Source organism: Nyctereutes procyonoides, unplaced genomic scaffold, assembly GCF_905146905.1.
Source record: "Nyctereutes procyonoides isolate TBG_1078 unplaced genomic scaffold, NYPRO_anot_genome, whole genome shotgun sequence".
NCBI classification, from domain to species: Eukaryota; Metazoa; Chordata; class Mammalia; order Carnivora; family Canidae; genus Nyctereutes; species Nyctereutes procyonoides.
This window is the reverse complement of record NW_026575145.1, coordinates 19,425,050-19,442,076: the sequence shown is the minus strand read 5'-3', so window position 1 is coordinate 19,442,076 and position 17,027 is coordinate 19,425,050.

Here is a 17,027-nt window from a genome sequence, read left to right as displayed (position 1 = left end):
TGAGAGATACTCAGTCTTGGGGCTCAATTTGGGAATGTAAGCCAGCTTATCAGTTGCAACAAACAACCCTAAAATGTTAGTGGATAATAGCAACACTCTTATGACTTGCTGACAGATGTACAGGTCAGCCGTGGTTTGTTTGGCTCTGTTAATCTTCTCCGAACGCAGCATTTGTCACGTCTACTGACATCTCATTGACCAAAGCAAGCCATGTTATACGGTCAAGCAGAATATAAGATACTATACACATTATATAGAGAGGCTTGGTAAATCTAAGATATATAATACTGTTTGGGGAAGGGTGTGGATAGTTGGGAAGAAAAATAGAACGTATTACATCTAAGAGCAGAGATGTAAAGCTTAGTGGTAGTTTATAGGTTAAAATAAAAAGGTGGAAAGAGACTGGAGGCTAAAATGAAAGAGTAATGAGTTTAATGAAAAGAAGGCATGGAGGCAGCTTAGATGTTTATTTTAGATGGAGCTAATTAAAGCTTCTGAGGTAGACCACTAACCAGCAGTGGGAAGGTCTAGAATGTCCTCCTGAGAGAATACTGCTGTGGAGTAATAGGATGGTGGTATTCATAAGTGGTGGCATTATTAGAGTTGTGGAGGGCAAGTAATTGTGCAACTAGAATTTAGGGTTGTCAACCACATTAATGTTGAAAATGCCAAACTTAATAACCAGAGCAATGGGGGAAAAGAAATCAGTGAAATTCCTGATTACGCCTCTTGGAGGAGTAGTCTAGCAATAAATGAACATTAAATATGGGGTGGGAAGAAGACTTGTTTGTACTCTGAAAGTCTCCACTCTACCCTAAAAACAAGCTGAAAGCTAAAGAGACTGAAGAGTCAATAACTTTTTCTTTTGATGCGTAAGAGAAGACATGGCAAGCATCTCAAGGTTGGAGAGACAGATGAGCAGATAGAGGAAGTTTACTTACTATAGCAGATACTCATGAGCAGAAATTGCTACAGGAACTAGTGCCAGGAACCAGTGCCTGGGTAAAAAAACTTGAATGTAATGGATGAATTGCTGGAAGTTAGGTGTGGACAAATCTGAGAATTAAAAAAGTCTGTGGGAATCCAGTGCTGGAGAGGCCCGAAAATATTGTCAGGTTTACCTCTAGAAGCTCAAGGAGATTCCTATAATAAATATCAGAGAAAAACCCCTTCCCGTTTCCTGCTTTGAGGGGTGGGAGAGGGAGAAACAATTTTGAAATCTGTCAGAGCACTCTGCTTTCTTCAGTAAGGCCTACACTCAGGGGAAGTTAACCAGAGTCTAACAGGCTGGGAAAGTATCAGAGACTAACTGGCTTGGGAAGGGAAAGAAGTCCAGCACACTCTAGCCATCCTGTCACAGCTTAAGGAGGGAGAAAAAAAGTAAGTACCTGTGAAGTGGCACAGGCTCACTGAAAAACTGAGATCTACTCATGGGACTGTAGAATGCTTCACCTCTCCAGACACCTCACTGCCATATTGCTAAAAGCCTATTTATAGCAATTCCTTTTACTCAGCTATATCTGACTATCAAGAAAAAAAAATTACAAAGCATACCAAAAGGGAGAAGAAGGTTAAGAGACAGAGCAAACATCAGAACCAGACATAGCAGGGATGTTGGAATTGTTCAACTGGGAGTTATAATAAAACAAAACAATGATTAACATGATAAGGATTCTGATGGATATAGCATGTAAGAACAGATGGGTAATATAAGCAGAGAGAGGGGAAATCTACAACAACAACAACAACAACAACAAAATGCTAGGGTTAGTATTGTAAGATTTGCGAGAGTCAGAAAAACAGTTTAGGTAATTATGTAATTTTGCAGTAATTATGTAACATTTAATAATTTCCCAAATATATATACAAGCTAATATATAAATAAGTAAATATCCATACATATTTATGGCAGATGGATGGAAAGCAAATCAATTAAAATATGCAGTAACAAAACCTATTTAATCCAGTCTATTGGGGTGCCTGGGTGGCTGAGTTGATTAAGCATCTGCCTTTGACTCAGGTCATGATCCCAGGGCCCTGGAATCGAGCCCCACGTTGGGCTTTCTGCTCAGCATGGAGCTGGCTCCTCCCTATCCTGCCTGCTGCTCTGCCTGCTTGTGTGCTCTCTCTCTCTCTCTCTCACACATTGTCTGTCAAATAAGTAAAATCTTTTTAAAAATCTAGTCTGTTATTCATATTAAAGTTTAGTCAAATATAGATTTATTTCCGTTTTACTAACTTTCTAGTTGACCTAAAGTGTATATAAATGGACATGCTGGAAGGACTTAGTTGTAAGGATGGGTCTGAGAGAAGGTGTATGCTATTTCAAAAAGGATGTATGTTATGGTAACACAAGGGGGGTTAACACAAATGATCATTATAGAGCCAGTCCAGACTGAGTATCCACTGGAGGAAAATTTGCTTTGGAGAGATAGTATTACTTGAAGTTATTCATAGAAGCATTGCATATACTCAGGAAATCAAGGCAAGTTTCAGTGTTTTCTGACTATTTTTACTAACTTTTGGAGGTAATTTTATTTATTTAAAAAAATTTTTAGGAGGTAATTTTATATCAAAATGAGTCTGTTAGCCTTTTGGATGTCTTTAGAAAAATGTCTTTTTTTAAAAAAAGATCTATTTATTTATTCACGAGAGAAAGGCAGAACAGGCTCCCTGTGGGGAGCCTGAGGTGGGACTTGACCCAGGACCCCGGGATCATGACCTGAGCTGATGCTCAACCATCGAGCCACCCAGGCATCCCTAGAAAAATGTGTATTCATATCTTCTCCCCATTTCTTAACTGGATTGTTCAGTTTCTGGGTATTGAATTTGATAAGTTCTTTATAGATTTGGATACCAATCCTATCAAAATACCACCAGCATTTTTCAGAGAGCTAGAACAAAAATCTTGAAATTTGTATGGAAACACAAAATACCCTGAATAGCCAAAGCAGTCTTGAAGAAGGAAAGTAAAAGCTGGAGACATCACAATTCTGGACTTCAAACTATATTACAAAGCTGTAATCATCAAGACACATAGATGTGGTACTGGCACAAAAACAGACACATAGATCGATGGAAACAGAATAGAGAACCCATAAATAGACCCATAGCTATGCCAACTAATCTTTAACAAAGCAGGAAAGAATATACAATGGAAAAAAAGACCATCTCCAAAAAATGCTGTTGGGAGAACTGGACAGCAAGATGCAGAAGAATTTAACTGGGCCACTTTATTACATCACACACAAATTCAAAATGGATGAAAGACTTAAATGTGTGGCAGGAAACCATCAAAGTCTTAGAGGAGAACACAGGCAGCAACCTCTTTGACATAGGCTATAGTAACATCTTATAGACGCATAAACAAGGAAACAAGCAAAAATGAACTGTTGGGACTTCATCAAGATCAAAAGAAAACAATCAACAAAACTAAAAGGCAGCCTATGGAATGTGAGAAGATACATGCAAATGACATATCCGTTAAAGGGCTAGTATCTAAAATCTACTACATTTTGTGTATCTATTCATCAGGAGACATTCAGGTTGTTTCCATGTCTTGGCTATTATGAATAATACTTCAATAAACATGGGAATGCAAATGTATCTTCAAGATAATGGTTTCATTTCTTTTGGATATAATTCCCAGAAATGGAATTACCAGATCATCTGGTAGTTCTGTTTCTCATTTTTTGAGGAATCCATACTATTTCCATGGTGGCTACGCTATGGTTGCTTTTATACCAACAGTGAAGTAGGGTTATCTTTTATGTACATTGTTACCAGCACTTACCTCTTGATTTTTTGATAATAGCCAGTATGACAGTTGTGATATCTCATTATGGTTTTGATTTGCATTCCCAATGATTGGTGATACAGAGCACCTTTTATGTACCTGTTGACCATTTGTGTGACTTCTTTAAAAAAATGTACATTCAGATCTTTTGCCTATTGCATAGATTATTTATTTTTTGGTATTGAGTTATGTGAATTCCTTACATAGTTTGAATATTAATCCCTGATCAGGTATGTGATTTGCAGATATTTTCTGTCATTCCAATGGTTGCCTTTTCATTTGCTTGTTTCATTTGCTTAATTGAAGCAAATAAAATAATTATTATTTAATAAGTGTTGCTCCACTTACTTATTTTTGCTTTTTGTTGCTTGCCCTTTTAGTATTGTATCCGTGAAATCATTGCCAAGACCAATGACAAGGGCTTTTTCCCTCATGTTTTCTTCTAGTGGTTTCAGGCCTCATACTAAAGTCTTTAATTCATTCCATCTTAATTTTGTGAGTGGCATATAATAGGGATACTCTTTCATTCTTTTGTATAAGATTGTTTAGTTTTCCCAACACCATTTATTGAAGACATTCTTACACCATTGTGTACTCTTGACATCCTTGTCAAAGATTAATTGACCGTGTGTGTGTGTGTAAGGCTTATTTCTGGGCTCTCTGGATTTTTTTTTATGGATCCATATATATGTTTTTATGCCAGTACCAAACTGTCTTGATTATTGTAGCTCTGTAATAATATTTTGAAATCAGGCTATTATAAATACCAACATTTCAAACTTCATTTGGCTTCCCTGGGCTACCTTCTTCTTCCAGATATTTCTACAAATTATATTTATAGAACTTCTAAAACAATTTCTACTATAACTATTTTGACTGTAAACAATTACAACAATAACAAAATAAACATTTACTAGGGTCTTATCAAGAACCAGAGACTTTAAATATATTATCTCACTTAATTCATGACATTAATCTACAATACAAATTGTATAAGGTGAGGATTTTAATTAACTTAAAAAATAGCTAGCAGTCAAGATTGGAACAGATGACTTTGAAACAACTTTTGTATACTGGAAAGTTACTCTCTTTTTAGTCCAAAATCCTTTAGATATGGCATTAAAGGTAAATGCAGAAAATGATTACAATAAAGTACCTCTGTAAAGCACCATTCATATGAATAGCTCAAAGCACTTTTTATTACATTACCTCATTAATCTTTGTGGTATCCTACTGAGTGAGGGTGGCAGGAATTTTATTTCTCTTTTATGGATTTTTTTTTTTTTTAAGTGAAAAAAGAACTTTAACTTCCAGGTACTTTCTCTATAGAATATCAATGACTGCTTGAATTAAAAGGTGGTAGGCTTAGATCTCCTATTCCAAAATACTTCATTAATTTATTAAGTCATATGTTTAACCAATAGTTATTGAGTGCAAATATGTTATATAATTACTAAAATGAAAGAAGCCTACAATCTGAACAAAGCTTTAAATATTAGACTATGTTTTTAATGGATGCAATAGACAGTGGGAGCCCTAGAAGGGTTTGAATTGAGGGTGACCTAAAAAAAAAAGCTGTAGGGATCCCTGGGTGGTGCAGCGGTTTGGCGCCTGCCTTTGGCCCAGGGCCCAATCCTGGAGACCCGGGATCGAATCCCACATCAGGCTCCTGGTGCATGGAGCCTGCTTCTCCCTCTGCCTGTGTCTCTGCCTCTCTCTCTCTCTCTCTCTCTCTCTGTGACTATCATAAATAAATTTAAAAAAATTAAAAAAAATTAAAAAAAAATAAAAAAAAAAAAAAGCTGTAACCTAGCATTATAAATGTTCATTTTTATTAAGTAAATAGGGAAAAAAATAGCTGATAAGCTTTGTGCAAAAACTCTCCCTGGTACTTATGGCTTAATAGCCCTCTACCAATGATTTATAGAGAGGCAAGGCTTAGGATGATTTTGTCTGAGTCATATCAATTCAAAATATATTTAGCAAACACTTACTGTAGCCAAGGTGCTGAATATAGAAGGAGAATGTCTTTGCTTGCTCCTTAAAAATATTCAGTCTCATGGGAGGGATGAAATAAGTATCTAAATATCTGTAGTATGTAACAGATTATAAATATCAGAGAGAAAACAAAGCACTATTGAGGTATAAAGGTGAAAGAAAATACAATCTACTGGCTGGAAATCAGGAGAGATTTCAGAGAGATTATAACTCTCACAGTACTGCAGATACACCTGTGGATGAAACTGTTTGCCTTTGTGTTTTACCCACAGTGATATGAATAAACAGATTTCAGCAGGCTCATATGACATAGTTGTGAGAGGACTTTCCCCAAAGGGAATATATTTTTTAACAGGCAAGGATAAACATTTTGCCATACAACAATTAATGACTGTGTAATTTTCCTTGAGAATAAATATGTAAAGAGGATCTGGGACCATCAGGAAAAAAATGATTTTGAAAGGCTTTTAATACTAGGCTTACTTTTCCTATATTCTGATAATGTGCATATGGTTCACCACAAGGAAAAGTAACTTATAATTAATATTATATTAAATCATTTTATTTTTTGTAGTGAGGGCTTCATATCTCTAAATGCTTTATGTTATATTTTCAGTCTTTATGTTATCCTAATGATCTTCTAACACTGCACATTTACCATCAAGAAATTATTTCTCCAGCTTTCAGCTGAACTGTTTACTCTAGAGGCTTGGTGCATAATTATCATCTTTTACTTCCCTTTACTGCCCTTTTAGCTAGTATTTCCTCTTCCCTAGATATCTGGTCTTCCTCCTTTTTTATCTACTCTTTCGGTTTTCATCAAGTAACAAGTGCCAGATAAAGATGAGTAGCAGATCAGATTTCTGATATTTAATTCTGTACTCATACATTTATATTTTAACTTAGTGTGGACATGCAACTCAAAGGGAAAATTGCTTCCATTTAAAACTTTAGAGTCATTTTTCATTTTCCATTGTCTTTTAGCATGCAATTTTTCTGATGCAAACTCTAAAACCCAACTTTTGTTCACTTTTTGTTTTCTATTTTGGTATTTGTATTGTTTTGTTTTTGGCTTTCTTTCTGGAAGCTATTTGTTTTTTTACTCATTTTGGGTATGTGGAAAACAAATCATTGTGAAATGTTTGGGTGAGGTCATTTTGTCTGTGTGTGTGTGTATGTGCACATATGTGCAGTGTACTTAATACTTTTGTACACTTAGTGGGCCCTATCAATTTTAGGGCTTCTGTCACTTTTTATTATTAGAATTTTTCTGCTGTTACTCTCTTACAGTATATCCTATATTATTTTCAAGAACTTCTGTCTATTTGACAATATGGAGCATACCTTCGTGTCTCCCAAATTTTCAGTTTCTTCGTTGTTTTACTCTAAATTCTAAAACTTTTCTTTGATTCTGTCACTTTTTCAGCACTTTTTCAGTACTCTTAATTTCCAAAGTTTATTTTTGTCATTTTCCCATTTCTCATAAAACCCCATTCTGTTATTCAGTACAAAATCTAGAATTTTTCTAATGATACTAGTTAGATGTAGCTTTTTTCAGTGTTTGAAATATCACGCTTCCATATGGAATTAGGGGTTAGCCTTTTCATTTGTATTGTAGGCTTCCTTGACATATTTAGTGGTCCTTGGATATCCATTAATTTCTAACGGTGGGTGGGACTTTTAAATTAATAGACTTAAGCTAAGAATAAGCCACAGGCATGTAGCTATTATGTAGGATATTCTTAAACCCATAATAACAAAAGTGTGTCAACTGTTACTGTGTGGTACAGATATCCTATTATCCTGTGTCTTTTAAGGCTATTGGTTCAAACTCTTTAGATTTAGAGATGACTTTTTTTTTTTTTGATCTGTATGTTTGTTCTATAATAGAACTAGAGGAAGCAGGGGAAAGTCCAGGTGGACCACTCAACACTCCATTTCCCACCCCCACTTCTCATACCTACTTCTGCCTGTCACTGTATTCCTGAAGTTCAGCATCTCTTGGTATTCTTCAAAGCCATTCAGCTGTATCTTCTGCTACTGTTAGTTAACATTTTTTCCACTTTTGTTTTTATCAGTACATTCCTCTTCAGCTCTTTTTTGTCTTTCAGACAAAAAAGCATTTGTCTGAAATGCATTTAGCATTTCTTACCCACATGTGTCCTGTATTACCAATTCTTTATTAATTATAAAATACACTTTTCTATTTTACTCTTACTATATTCTTAAGTGGGATAGAGTATAGACTTATGTGCTCAATTCACCTTCTTATCTTATAAATTGATACCATTTTTTAAAATAAGGGAAGTGATATGATCTATGCTGTCATTTAGAAAAATAATAATGCATAGTATGGATTGGAGTGGATATAGGAAATATAATTTTTGAGGTTGTGTATTGTCAACATGTAAAAAGAAATCTATTAAGTATGTGAACAATGGAAATAGGAAGGCAGAGATTTTTAGAGTTAAATCTGTGGAATCTATCAACTTTATTAATGTGCTTTGAAAGAAGTTTTGCAGCTCTGGAAGTGCTAGAAGTTAAAGAAAAAACAGCATATCTAATACCATAAAATAGAAAAAGGCATTGGCTAATTTGGACAGCCTTACATCATGGTAATTAGAATCCAAAGGCAAGTGCCCTGACATAGAGAGCAAAGCAGAAGCTTTATCCTATTCATGAAGTCACTACTTCATCTACTACTTGATGAGCATTCACAAACATCCATTTTCTGTTGGGAAGTATTAGTCACAATGGAAGAGCATAGGGAATAGTGTTGCTACCTATGGAAAATAACACCCAGATCAAGAGTCAGAGCATTGCCAATAGGGTATAATCTACTTGTGTATCTTTCTTGATCTCAGGTCTTCTCCAACAGGGTCCTAGCAGACAGATTTCAACAAGACTGGAAGCTTTATACATCCAGATTGATTTTAAGAAAATACAGAACATGGAGAGTGTTCCACTGTCCTTAGAGCCTATGGCTGGTGAAAGACATTGTCCTTTCTCCAATGGAGAGGGATTTGGGTATACCAGGAGCACTCAGGATCTGCATTATGACCAGAGAGGGCATTAGGGAGATAGGTCCCCCGAGGAAGGATTGATTTGTGTGCTTAATCATTAATCAGTTCAAACCTGATTAATTATATATATATTATATATATATAAAATCTCTTATGTAGGTAGCATGGATTGTTTTTTTCAACAGAGGACAGGGGAAGGGGGTTTGGAACTCTTTATAGTGTGTGGAATTATACTTTATCTCCCTATTTTTTTTAAAGATTTATTTTATTTATTTATTCATGAGAGACACAGAGAGAGAGAGGCAGAGACACACAGGCAGGGAGAGAAGCAGGCTCCATGCAGGGAGCCCGATGTGGGGCTCGATCCCATGAAACCAGGATCACGCTCTGGGCCAAAGGCAGGCGCTCAACCGCTGAGCCACCCAGGTGTCCCTATCTCCCTATTTTCATCCTGTTCCTTTGTTTTCAGCCCTGTTTTAGGTGAACCTCGGTTTGGGTTCCTTTAGTTGACTTATTTAGTGAAAGTTGGGAATTTTCTTTTTGTCCAGAGGCAAATAATGCATATTTTTGGTCTTGTGAAAATACAATCTCTGTTATAACTACTCAACTCCATACAAAAGCAGCCATAGACAATATGTAAAGGAATAAGTGCTTCATTAGTTATTTACAAAATCAGTGATGGGATGGATATGGCCAGCAGGCTGTAGTTTCCTGACTTGTGATTATAGTGCAAAACTCAATTTTTTTTTTACTTGGTAAGAGAAATAATATATGGAATGTGGGTGGCAGGTTAACTTCTTTTCTACATACTAGTCAAAATCTGAATTTTAACCTCATGACTCATGATCACTTTTTGTGGCTTCTGGTTCCTATGCTTCCTGAACATCTCTGGGATTCTGCAAGAAAATTTGTTTACTTCCTATCAATGTATGCTCAAGTAGGAACTTAAGTATTCTCAGAGTTTAGAGAAGGTATTTGTTTTGAAAAGTCAATGATTTCTCATATACCTCTTTTCTGTCTTTCCAAAAGGCAAAGGGTAAAAACAGACAACTTTTATTGACTCTTTTAATATTATCCCTTGCCTTTACGCTTTTGAGTTTGCACTTTACACCTGCGCTGGATTTTATTAGAGTACCAGAAAGAAATAGAGGTAAAGGCATGAGTTTAGCTGCTCAGCTTCTGCCACAAGCTAACCTCTTCCTCTTTTGAATTACCAAATTTCTATTGGTTAACTTTCCCAACTTTTGCAACTTTAATTTTAGCACTGTAATAACTACCTAATGATAACAATATAATCTTACGAAGCTTTTTTTTTTTTTGAGAATGGGATAAATGTTGTAAACATGAATAATAACTAGAGAATGAAGCCTTTTTGGCTTTTTTCCTAACTAGTTAAAAAACAAATTATTGTGGCTATGCTAGATTTAGCAAAGGTATATGTCAATCAAACCAATTTGACTCGATTTGATAACTTTTGCTATAATGAACAATTGGAATATTCCAATTTACTTAGTGTTTATTTTTTTGGTATCATTTTCACCATATATTTTTACATAATTTAAAAAACCAAATATTTGATATTGCTCATCTTGATTATCATGTTGGGTATAATCTAAGTCTGTAAAGTGAAGGTTGTATATTAATAATTCTGCTACAGTAATTAATGAGATGTTTAATTTTTTAATATCTTTGCATCTTATCTTTTTGCCAATAGGCATCTTACTTCCAAGGAGTATTAAAGAGAAGCTAAGACTAGATCCTCCTTTATTTATTTTTTTACTCCTTCTAATAAAAAGGGTAGGATAATATTATGGAATATAACCCAGTATGAAGTATAATTGTGTGAAGGAGTTTAAGTACATCTATCTATTTATGATTTCTTTCCATTCTTGAGCAATAAGATGTTACTATAAATTAAGTTTAACATAATCTATGTTCCATCTTTAATGGCATAAACCATGGTGGCATAGTGTTCCTGGTTTTATTCTCATTTTATTCAGTTGCATGGGAAAAGAAAGAGCATACTTGCGTTAAGGTAGATTTATAATCTAAAAGGAACTTTTCCATCTCAGCAAGCTCTGGGGACTGATAAGTCCTTTAGCTAGTCACCCATAAACCACCATGCAGTGACATATTTTCTTTCAGTGAGATATTCTCTACCATTCTCTATAGAAGCCAGTACATAATAAGTAGACCTGAGAAATGGTAAGCCTAATTGGGAGACCAGTTTTTCCTCATAAAAGAATCTGAATAGATATCCTAAGACTAATATTGAATACCTGTACATTGACAGATGATTCACTGGCCTGAATTATAAACTAGAATTACACCAGATTCTTATTCATATGAAGACGCCAGAGCCCAGTAAGTCCCATGAATTATTATATACATTTCTAAGAAATGTATTCCTTGTTTTCTGTAAAACTAAGCCTGAGGTATAGCCTCGAGATAATTGTATACCATATGGTCCTACTCACAACCAAGGAAGTAGTTGTAGAGGAAAATTAGGCAGTTGGTTTACTCTCTAAGTTTCAGAGGTTTTACTACCATATATCATGTCAAGGATGGAGGGATGTCTACAAAAGGCAGTAAATGCTCTGAGCCAGCAGTCAGTAAATGGTTTTCTTTCTCCTCTAACTAGAAAATATGGGTCTAAGAACCAAGGGAAACATGAGAGTTGTTTGTATTGATTCTGATAACTCAGTCACCAGTATTGCTTCCTATCTCCACAGGATTACCTACTGTTGGTCTTAAGATTTTAGTTTCAAAGAATAACATTTCCACTAAGATAAACAATGTTTTCACCAAACTGCATGCTCAGACTGCCACCTGATTCCTTATGACATTGAACTAGTATAGAGGCACAGTGTACTTCAGTACTCCTATATTGGCATCAGTGAGTAGTCTTAGTTATTTTAAACATATCTTCATTTGCTTCTCCTGATCTATTATTTATCATCTCCACTCTTCACTCTTTTCTAGGATGATAAATGATGACCATGTCAACAATCTCTGATTTCTAGTTTGTTTCAGTTAATAGAGGAGACCTGGAAAAGGATCAGAAGGAGGGAGAGTGAAGTCAGCATATTTGTGTTCCATAATTCTTCCTTTAAGATTGCCTCACACTAACTGTTCCCCTGTGGTGAAGACCACTGCTTCTTTGGAGAAAGGTGAACTTCAGATCTTTTTTATTTTTATATTCACTCTATTGCTTTGTTCCGTTAGACATGAGCACGGTAGTAGCTCAAGTGCTAAAGAACCACAGCTTAATGCACTAATCAGTTTGGGGTTTGTCAGGGGTAAGCATGTCTTCCTTTTTTAAAGGATATTTTACTTTAAGCATCATAATAGTAAAGAATGCTGATGTTGTAATTATTGTGATTTGGGATATAAACATGGAAAGAAGGTATAGGGATGCTCACAGCCAAGGTGGCAGAATATGCCTGATTGTCTCTTAGCGGCTTTGCACCATTATCACTCTTCTTTGGTCTCTACATTATCTAAGGAGTGAATGATTGGGAACTATGTTCTCAGTGTCCTTGCGAAAAGAATCTAGGTTAGATTTTGCCAGATACTCATTTGAGATTTGGAAGGCAGAAAAAAGGCAAAATTTATATTAGTGTAGTTTCCAGCAGTGGCAAGCATACTCATGAGCATTGATAGGCATCCTGTATGAGTTTCCTGAAAATTACCTGCTTTAGTTCTGCAGGTAGCTGTGACCTAACTGGTGATTTTCCTGTGATTCCTGTAACTATCCAGTTTTATCTAAACTAGCTGTATTGATCTTCCTGATCTTCGTTTTCTGGTCCTTGCAACATTTTTGGAAGCATCTTCTCTCTCTCTCTCTCTCTCAAATTTTTGTGTGTGTATGTGGAAGGCATACAGTGGTTTCTTTTTTCCCCTGAGTATTTTGATTAACAAAGATGGTGTATATTTCCTTTTAATATGCATATTATATAATATATGATATAAATACATATATGTATATACATGCATATACATGCACACATATATTTTAGACTATGTGTATACATAACCAGAGCAAAGCCATTAAGGGAGATGAATTATTTATGTTTTCATTTAATTTATGGTGTGTTGTGAATAGATAAGTAAATTATAGTGCCAAATTAGAAATATGCCTAGGTTCTATGGCTGGCAAAAAGATAGAACCATTTAGAATGCTTCAGTTTTGAAGTCTCAGGGAAGGCTTACTCTAGGTGAGTTTTAGCTGAATCTGACTGTGTGACTAAGAGTTAATCAAGTAAACAAGAAACTGAAGATAGCCTCAGTGAAGGAACACCATTGGAAATGTGACATTGAAGTAAGAATAGTCTACTGTGTGAAAACTACATATATTTTGATTTTATAGGACCACTTTTGAGTGGTAAGTGATAATGCTGGGCCTAGGTCCTAGAGAGATGTATTGCCATTTTAAAGCTCTTGGACTTTGCCCTATGTGCAATGTAAAACTGAAATGGAGTTTACCAGCTGGAAATGGAATAGATGAATTTAAGGCTGATGAATTAAGAATCATCACAAGTTTGTGTTTTGGCAGCAAATGGTCTTTAAAATATTAAAATATTTGCCCTTAAAATATTTGTAGATTAATTTATATATGAATAAAGGGCTCCTTCCCATAACTATAGTATAAATTAGGAACTGACTGTAGTCATTAAACATGATGGCAGCACTTAGACTTTGCATTGGCTAATTAAATTTGAGGTTTTTTTTTTTTGAACTTTTGGTCTACTTGGCCATTCATTGCAAAATATTCAGAAGAGAAACGATTCTAACTTGAAACCTCTCACAGGATGCTAAGTTATGTAGTTTTTGATGTTCAGTCTAATTTGATAGCATGTGAAGTCACTGTGAAGATTTTCTTATTTAAATACTTATATGTCACAGCAGACATTAATCTTTGATTTTTCTTCCTTTCACTCATTCAGACCAAATCAATCCATTTTCCACAGATATCTAGGGAGTAAAATAAAATCTCCTTAAGGCTTTAGTACTTCTTTTTTGGAAGACTGGTAGAAACACATTCTTAATTTTTTAATTAATTTTTTAAGTTGAATGAGAACATATGTTTAAAGGAAATATATTTAAAGTAAATAATGATGTCAAACCTGAAAAATACATTTCTACACTAAAACTTATTTTAAAATCATAAGCTCTTGTTATCTAGTTATTTAAAAAGTGATTTATGAATATTTAGTAGATAATATTTAGCTTTAAAACTTAGACTTATTTGTAAAATTTCATGTTTCCAAAAGGTGTAGCTAATTCAGTATTTACATAAATTCATGCTGATCAATTTTATTTTTAATTAGAGAGGTTTTTATATTTTATTTTTTCTATTTATTGGGATGGCTAGTTTGGGATGTTAGCTGAAGCATAGAAGCATATGACAGTATTGTGTATGAGAGGTTGTTAATTAAGTCATGTCAAAAATATAAGTATGATTACAGTTTTCCAAGAATCTAGTTTGTGTTCTTGTTGCAATCAATGCATGCATTAACTAACTAGAAAAATAATTGCATTTTGTAGATTAAGAGATTGAAGCAAAAATAATCCACATGAGAATATTTTTGGAATAGGCATTATAATTCTTCTATTTGACAACATAGAGATAAGGCCAAAAATTTAGCCATCATCCTGCTAGTATTTCTCACTATAATTTATAGCTCTGTCTAGGTCAGTAAATTGAATAGGTAGATGTCAATCTGTCTAGTAAAACAGTCAGTATTAAGAACATTGTTACGTTGGGAACACTATTTTCAAAATTAAATTTCCTAAACTCCTTGGTAAGCCCTTACTTTTCTTGGAAGCAGGCAAAAGTGATTACATATTAGCATGAGAGTGAAAGTAGAATTGCAGAAATGAAGGTCTTTGCAGAGAACAATCAATAGAAATGAGGTAACTGAATGAAAATCAAGAGTTTAAACTGTCAGTTCATCAGTAGATTTCCCATGGTAACCATGGAATTTAAAGTTGTGACCTTCAGTGGAAATAGATGTTCTTGCAAATTGATAGTCAAACCTGAGATTCTCTGAGAAAAAACTTAATTATATTTCCTCTGTATATTAAAAACAACACACACATACACAGACTAACAATTATTAACCTAATGAACAACTGACTTGGATATAACTATAATTTTATCAGTAAAATATGGGACCAAATAGATATAAGATAAGGAAAAACAGAAATCAGATTTTAGGTTGTTTTTGATCTGGAATAATAATACAACTTCGTTGGCTTCCAGTCCCAGTACAATATTATCTTTCATTTTACAAGGAGAGTATTAGCTCTTCTGTCACTGAGTCAAACTTCTTATTCAATTTCCTATATATGTATTATCCTACTTTATTTCATATTACTTAAACATCCTTAGAAGGATTTCTCTAAATAAATCTTACTGACCTAGTTTATTTTGGGGATGTAGGCTTTTTCTTCCTCCTGAAAGCACTGTGTTTCCTCAGATATTTGAAATTCATAATATGCCTCTAATTTGTAGGGTGAAATGTAAGATTATATTTCTTCTATACAAATGTTTCTCCAGTCTGGCTGTGGTAGTCAGGGGTAGCAGTTCTGAAATCTAAAGATTCAGCAAATTAAGAGATGCAAATTGATTAATTAAATCTCTACCTTATTACATTTTGCACATCTTTAACTCTTCTGTCAAGATCTTAGAGATGCCACTATGAAAAATATGTCTCATGGGATTTTCTTAGATGGTCAGTCTAACCTACATGTGAGTGCTCATGGCTCAGGTAGACGCACTACCTTGTGATGCCTTCTTAATTTCCTGGCCCAGTTTATCAGGGTGTGTAGATATGGGTAGATAAAATAAAACTATGCCATAAAATTCAATATAGTCAATATTATTAAACATCTCTTTACAGAAACATTTCATTATGATTAGTACTCACTTTCAGAAATTTTGAGAGCTAAATGTGATTGACTCAAAGCACAGCTCTAATATTTTTAAAGATAGAAATAAAATCACTAAGAAGTTAGTGGAAAAAAAGAATATAACAATTTGGATTTGATAATATTTATTGTGGTGTGCGCTTTTATGTTTTAATCCTGACATATAATTATAAGGAAATAAAAGAAATGTAGCTGTAAGTCAAATTTTTTAAAAGTTTGATGGTTCAAACTGTAATACAGAATAATAAATACATATATTTTCTATATATGTAATATAACCATAACATGTTTAAAAACTGTAAATGAAATATAGGCAGATTCTGATACGGATTTCTAGTTTTCAGTCATTTTACATAAATTATCTAAAACAGTAATATAGGAGTAGCATGGAAATGGGTTTAGGTCTTCTGTATTCTGCTCATCAACTTCTGTGGGTCTTGAGCTGTTGGGTACCCTCTTCATGAAGGGAGGACCGTACTAGTCTAGTTCATTGTTGAGTTTGCAGAATTTGATAGGAAACTTGGAATATAGAACTCACTTAATATTGTTGAGTATAGAAAGTAAAATTTGAAAATGGGTGCCACTTTTTTACATAGAAAGCAACAGATTCAGGGGCACCAGGGTGGCTCAGTCAGTTAAGCATCCAACTCTGGTTAGTAGCTCAGATCTTCACCTTAGGGTTATGATTTCAAGCCCTGCATTGGGCTCTATGCTGGAGAGCCCATTGAAAGAAATAGAGAGAGGAAGGAAGGAAGAGAAAGAATGAGAGAGAGAGAGAAAGGAAGGGAAGGGAAAGAAAGGAAGGAAAGAAGGAAGGATGTAAAGCAAAAGAGAGGAAGGAAAGCAAGAAAGAAAAAAACAGATTCACAGTCATTAGGTCTATAATTACAAAAAATTATTAAACAACATAGTTTTTTTTTAAATTTTTTTTTATTTATTTACGATAGTCACAGAGAGAGAGAGAGAGAGAGAGAGAGAGAGAGAGAGAGAGAGAGAGGCAGAGACACAGGCAGAGGGAGAAGCAGGCTCCATGCACCGGGAGCCCGACGTGGGATTCGATCCTGGGTCTCCAGGATCGCGCCTTGGGCCAAAGGCAGGCGCTAAACCGCTGCGCCACCCAGGGATCCCAACAACATAGTTTTTACATCTGATACTTCCAAGGAATTTTAGTTCTTGTTAATTAATCTCTGCAAAATATGTCATTACATACTTGTTATATAATAAAAATGTTTTCTGTCTCTGTAAGGAATTGATTAAAGGAGATAAACTGTGTAATG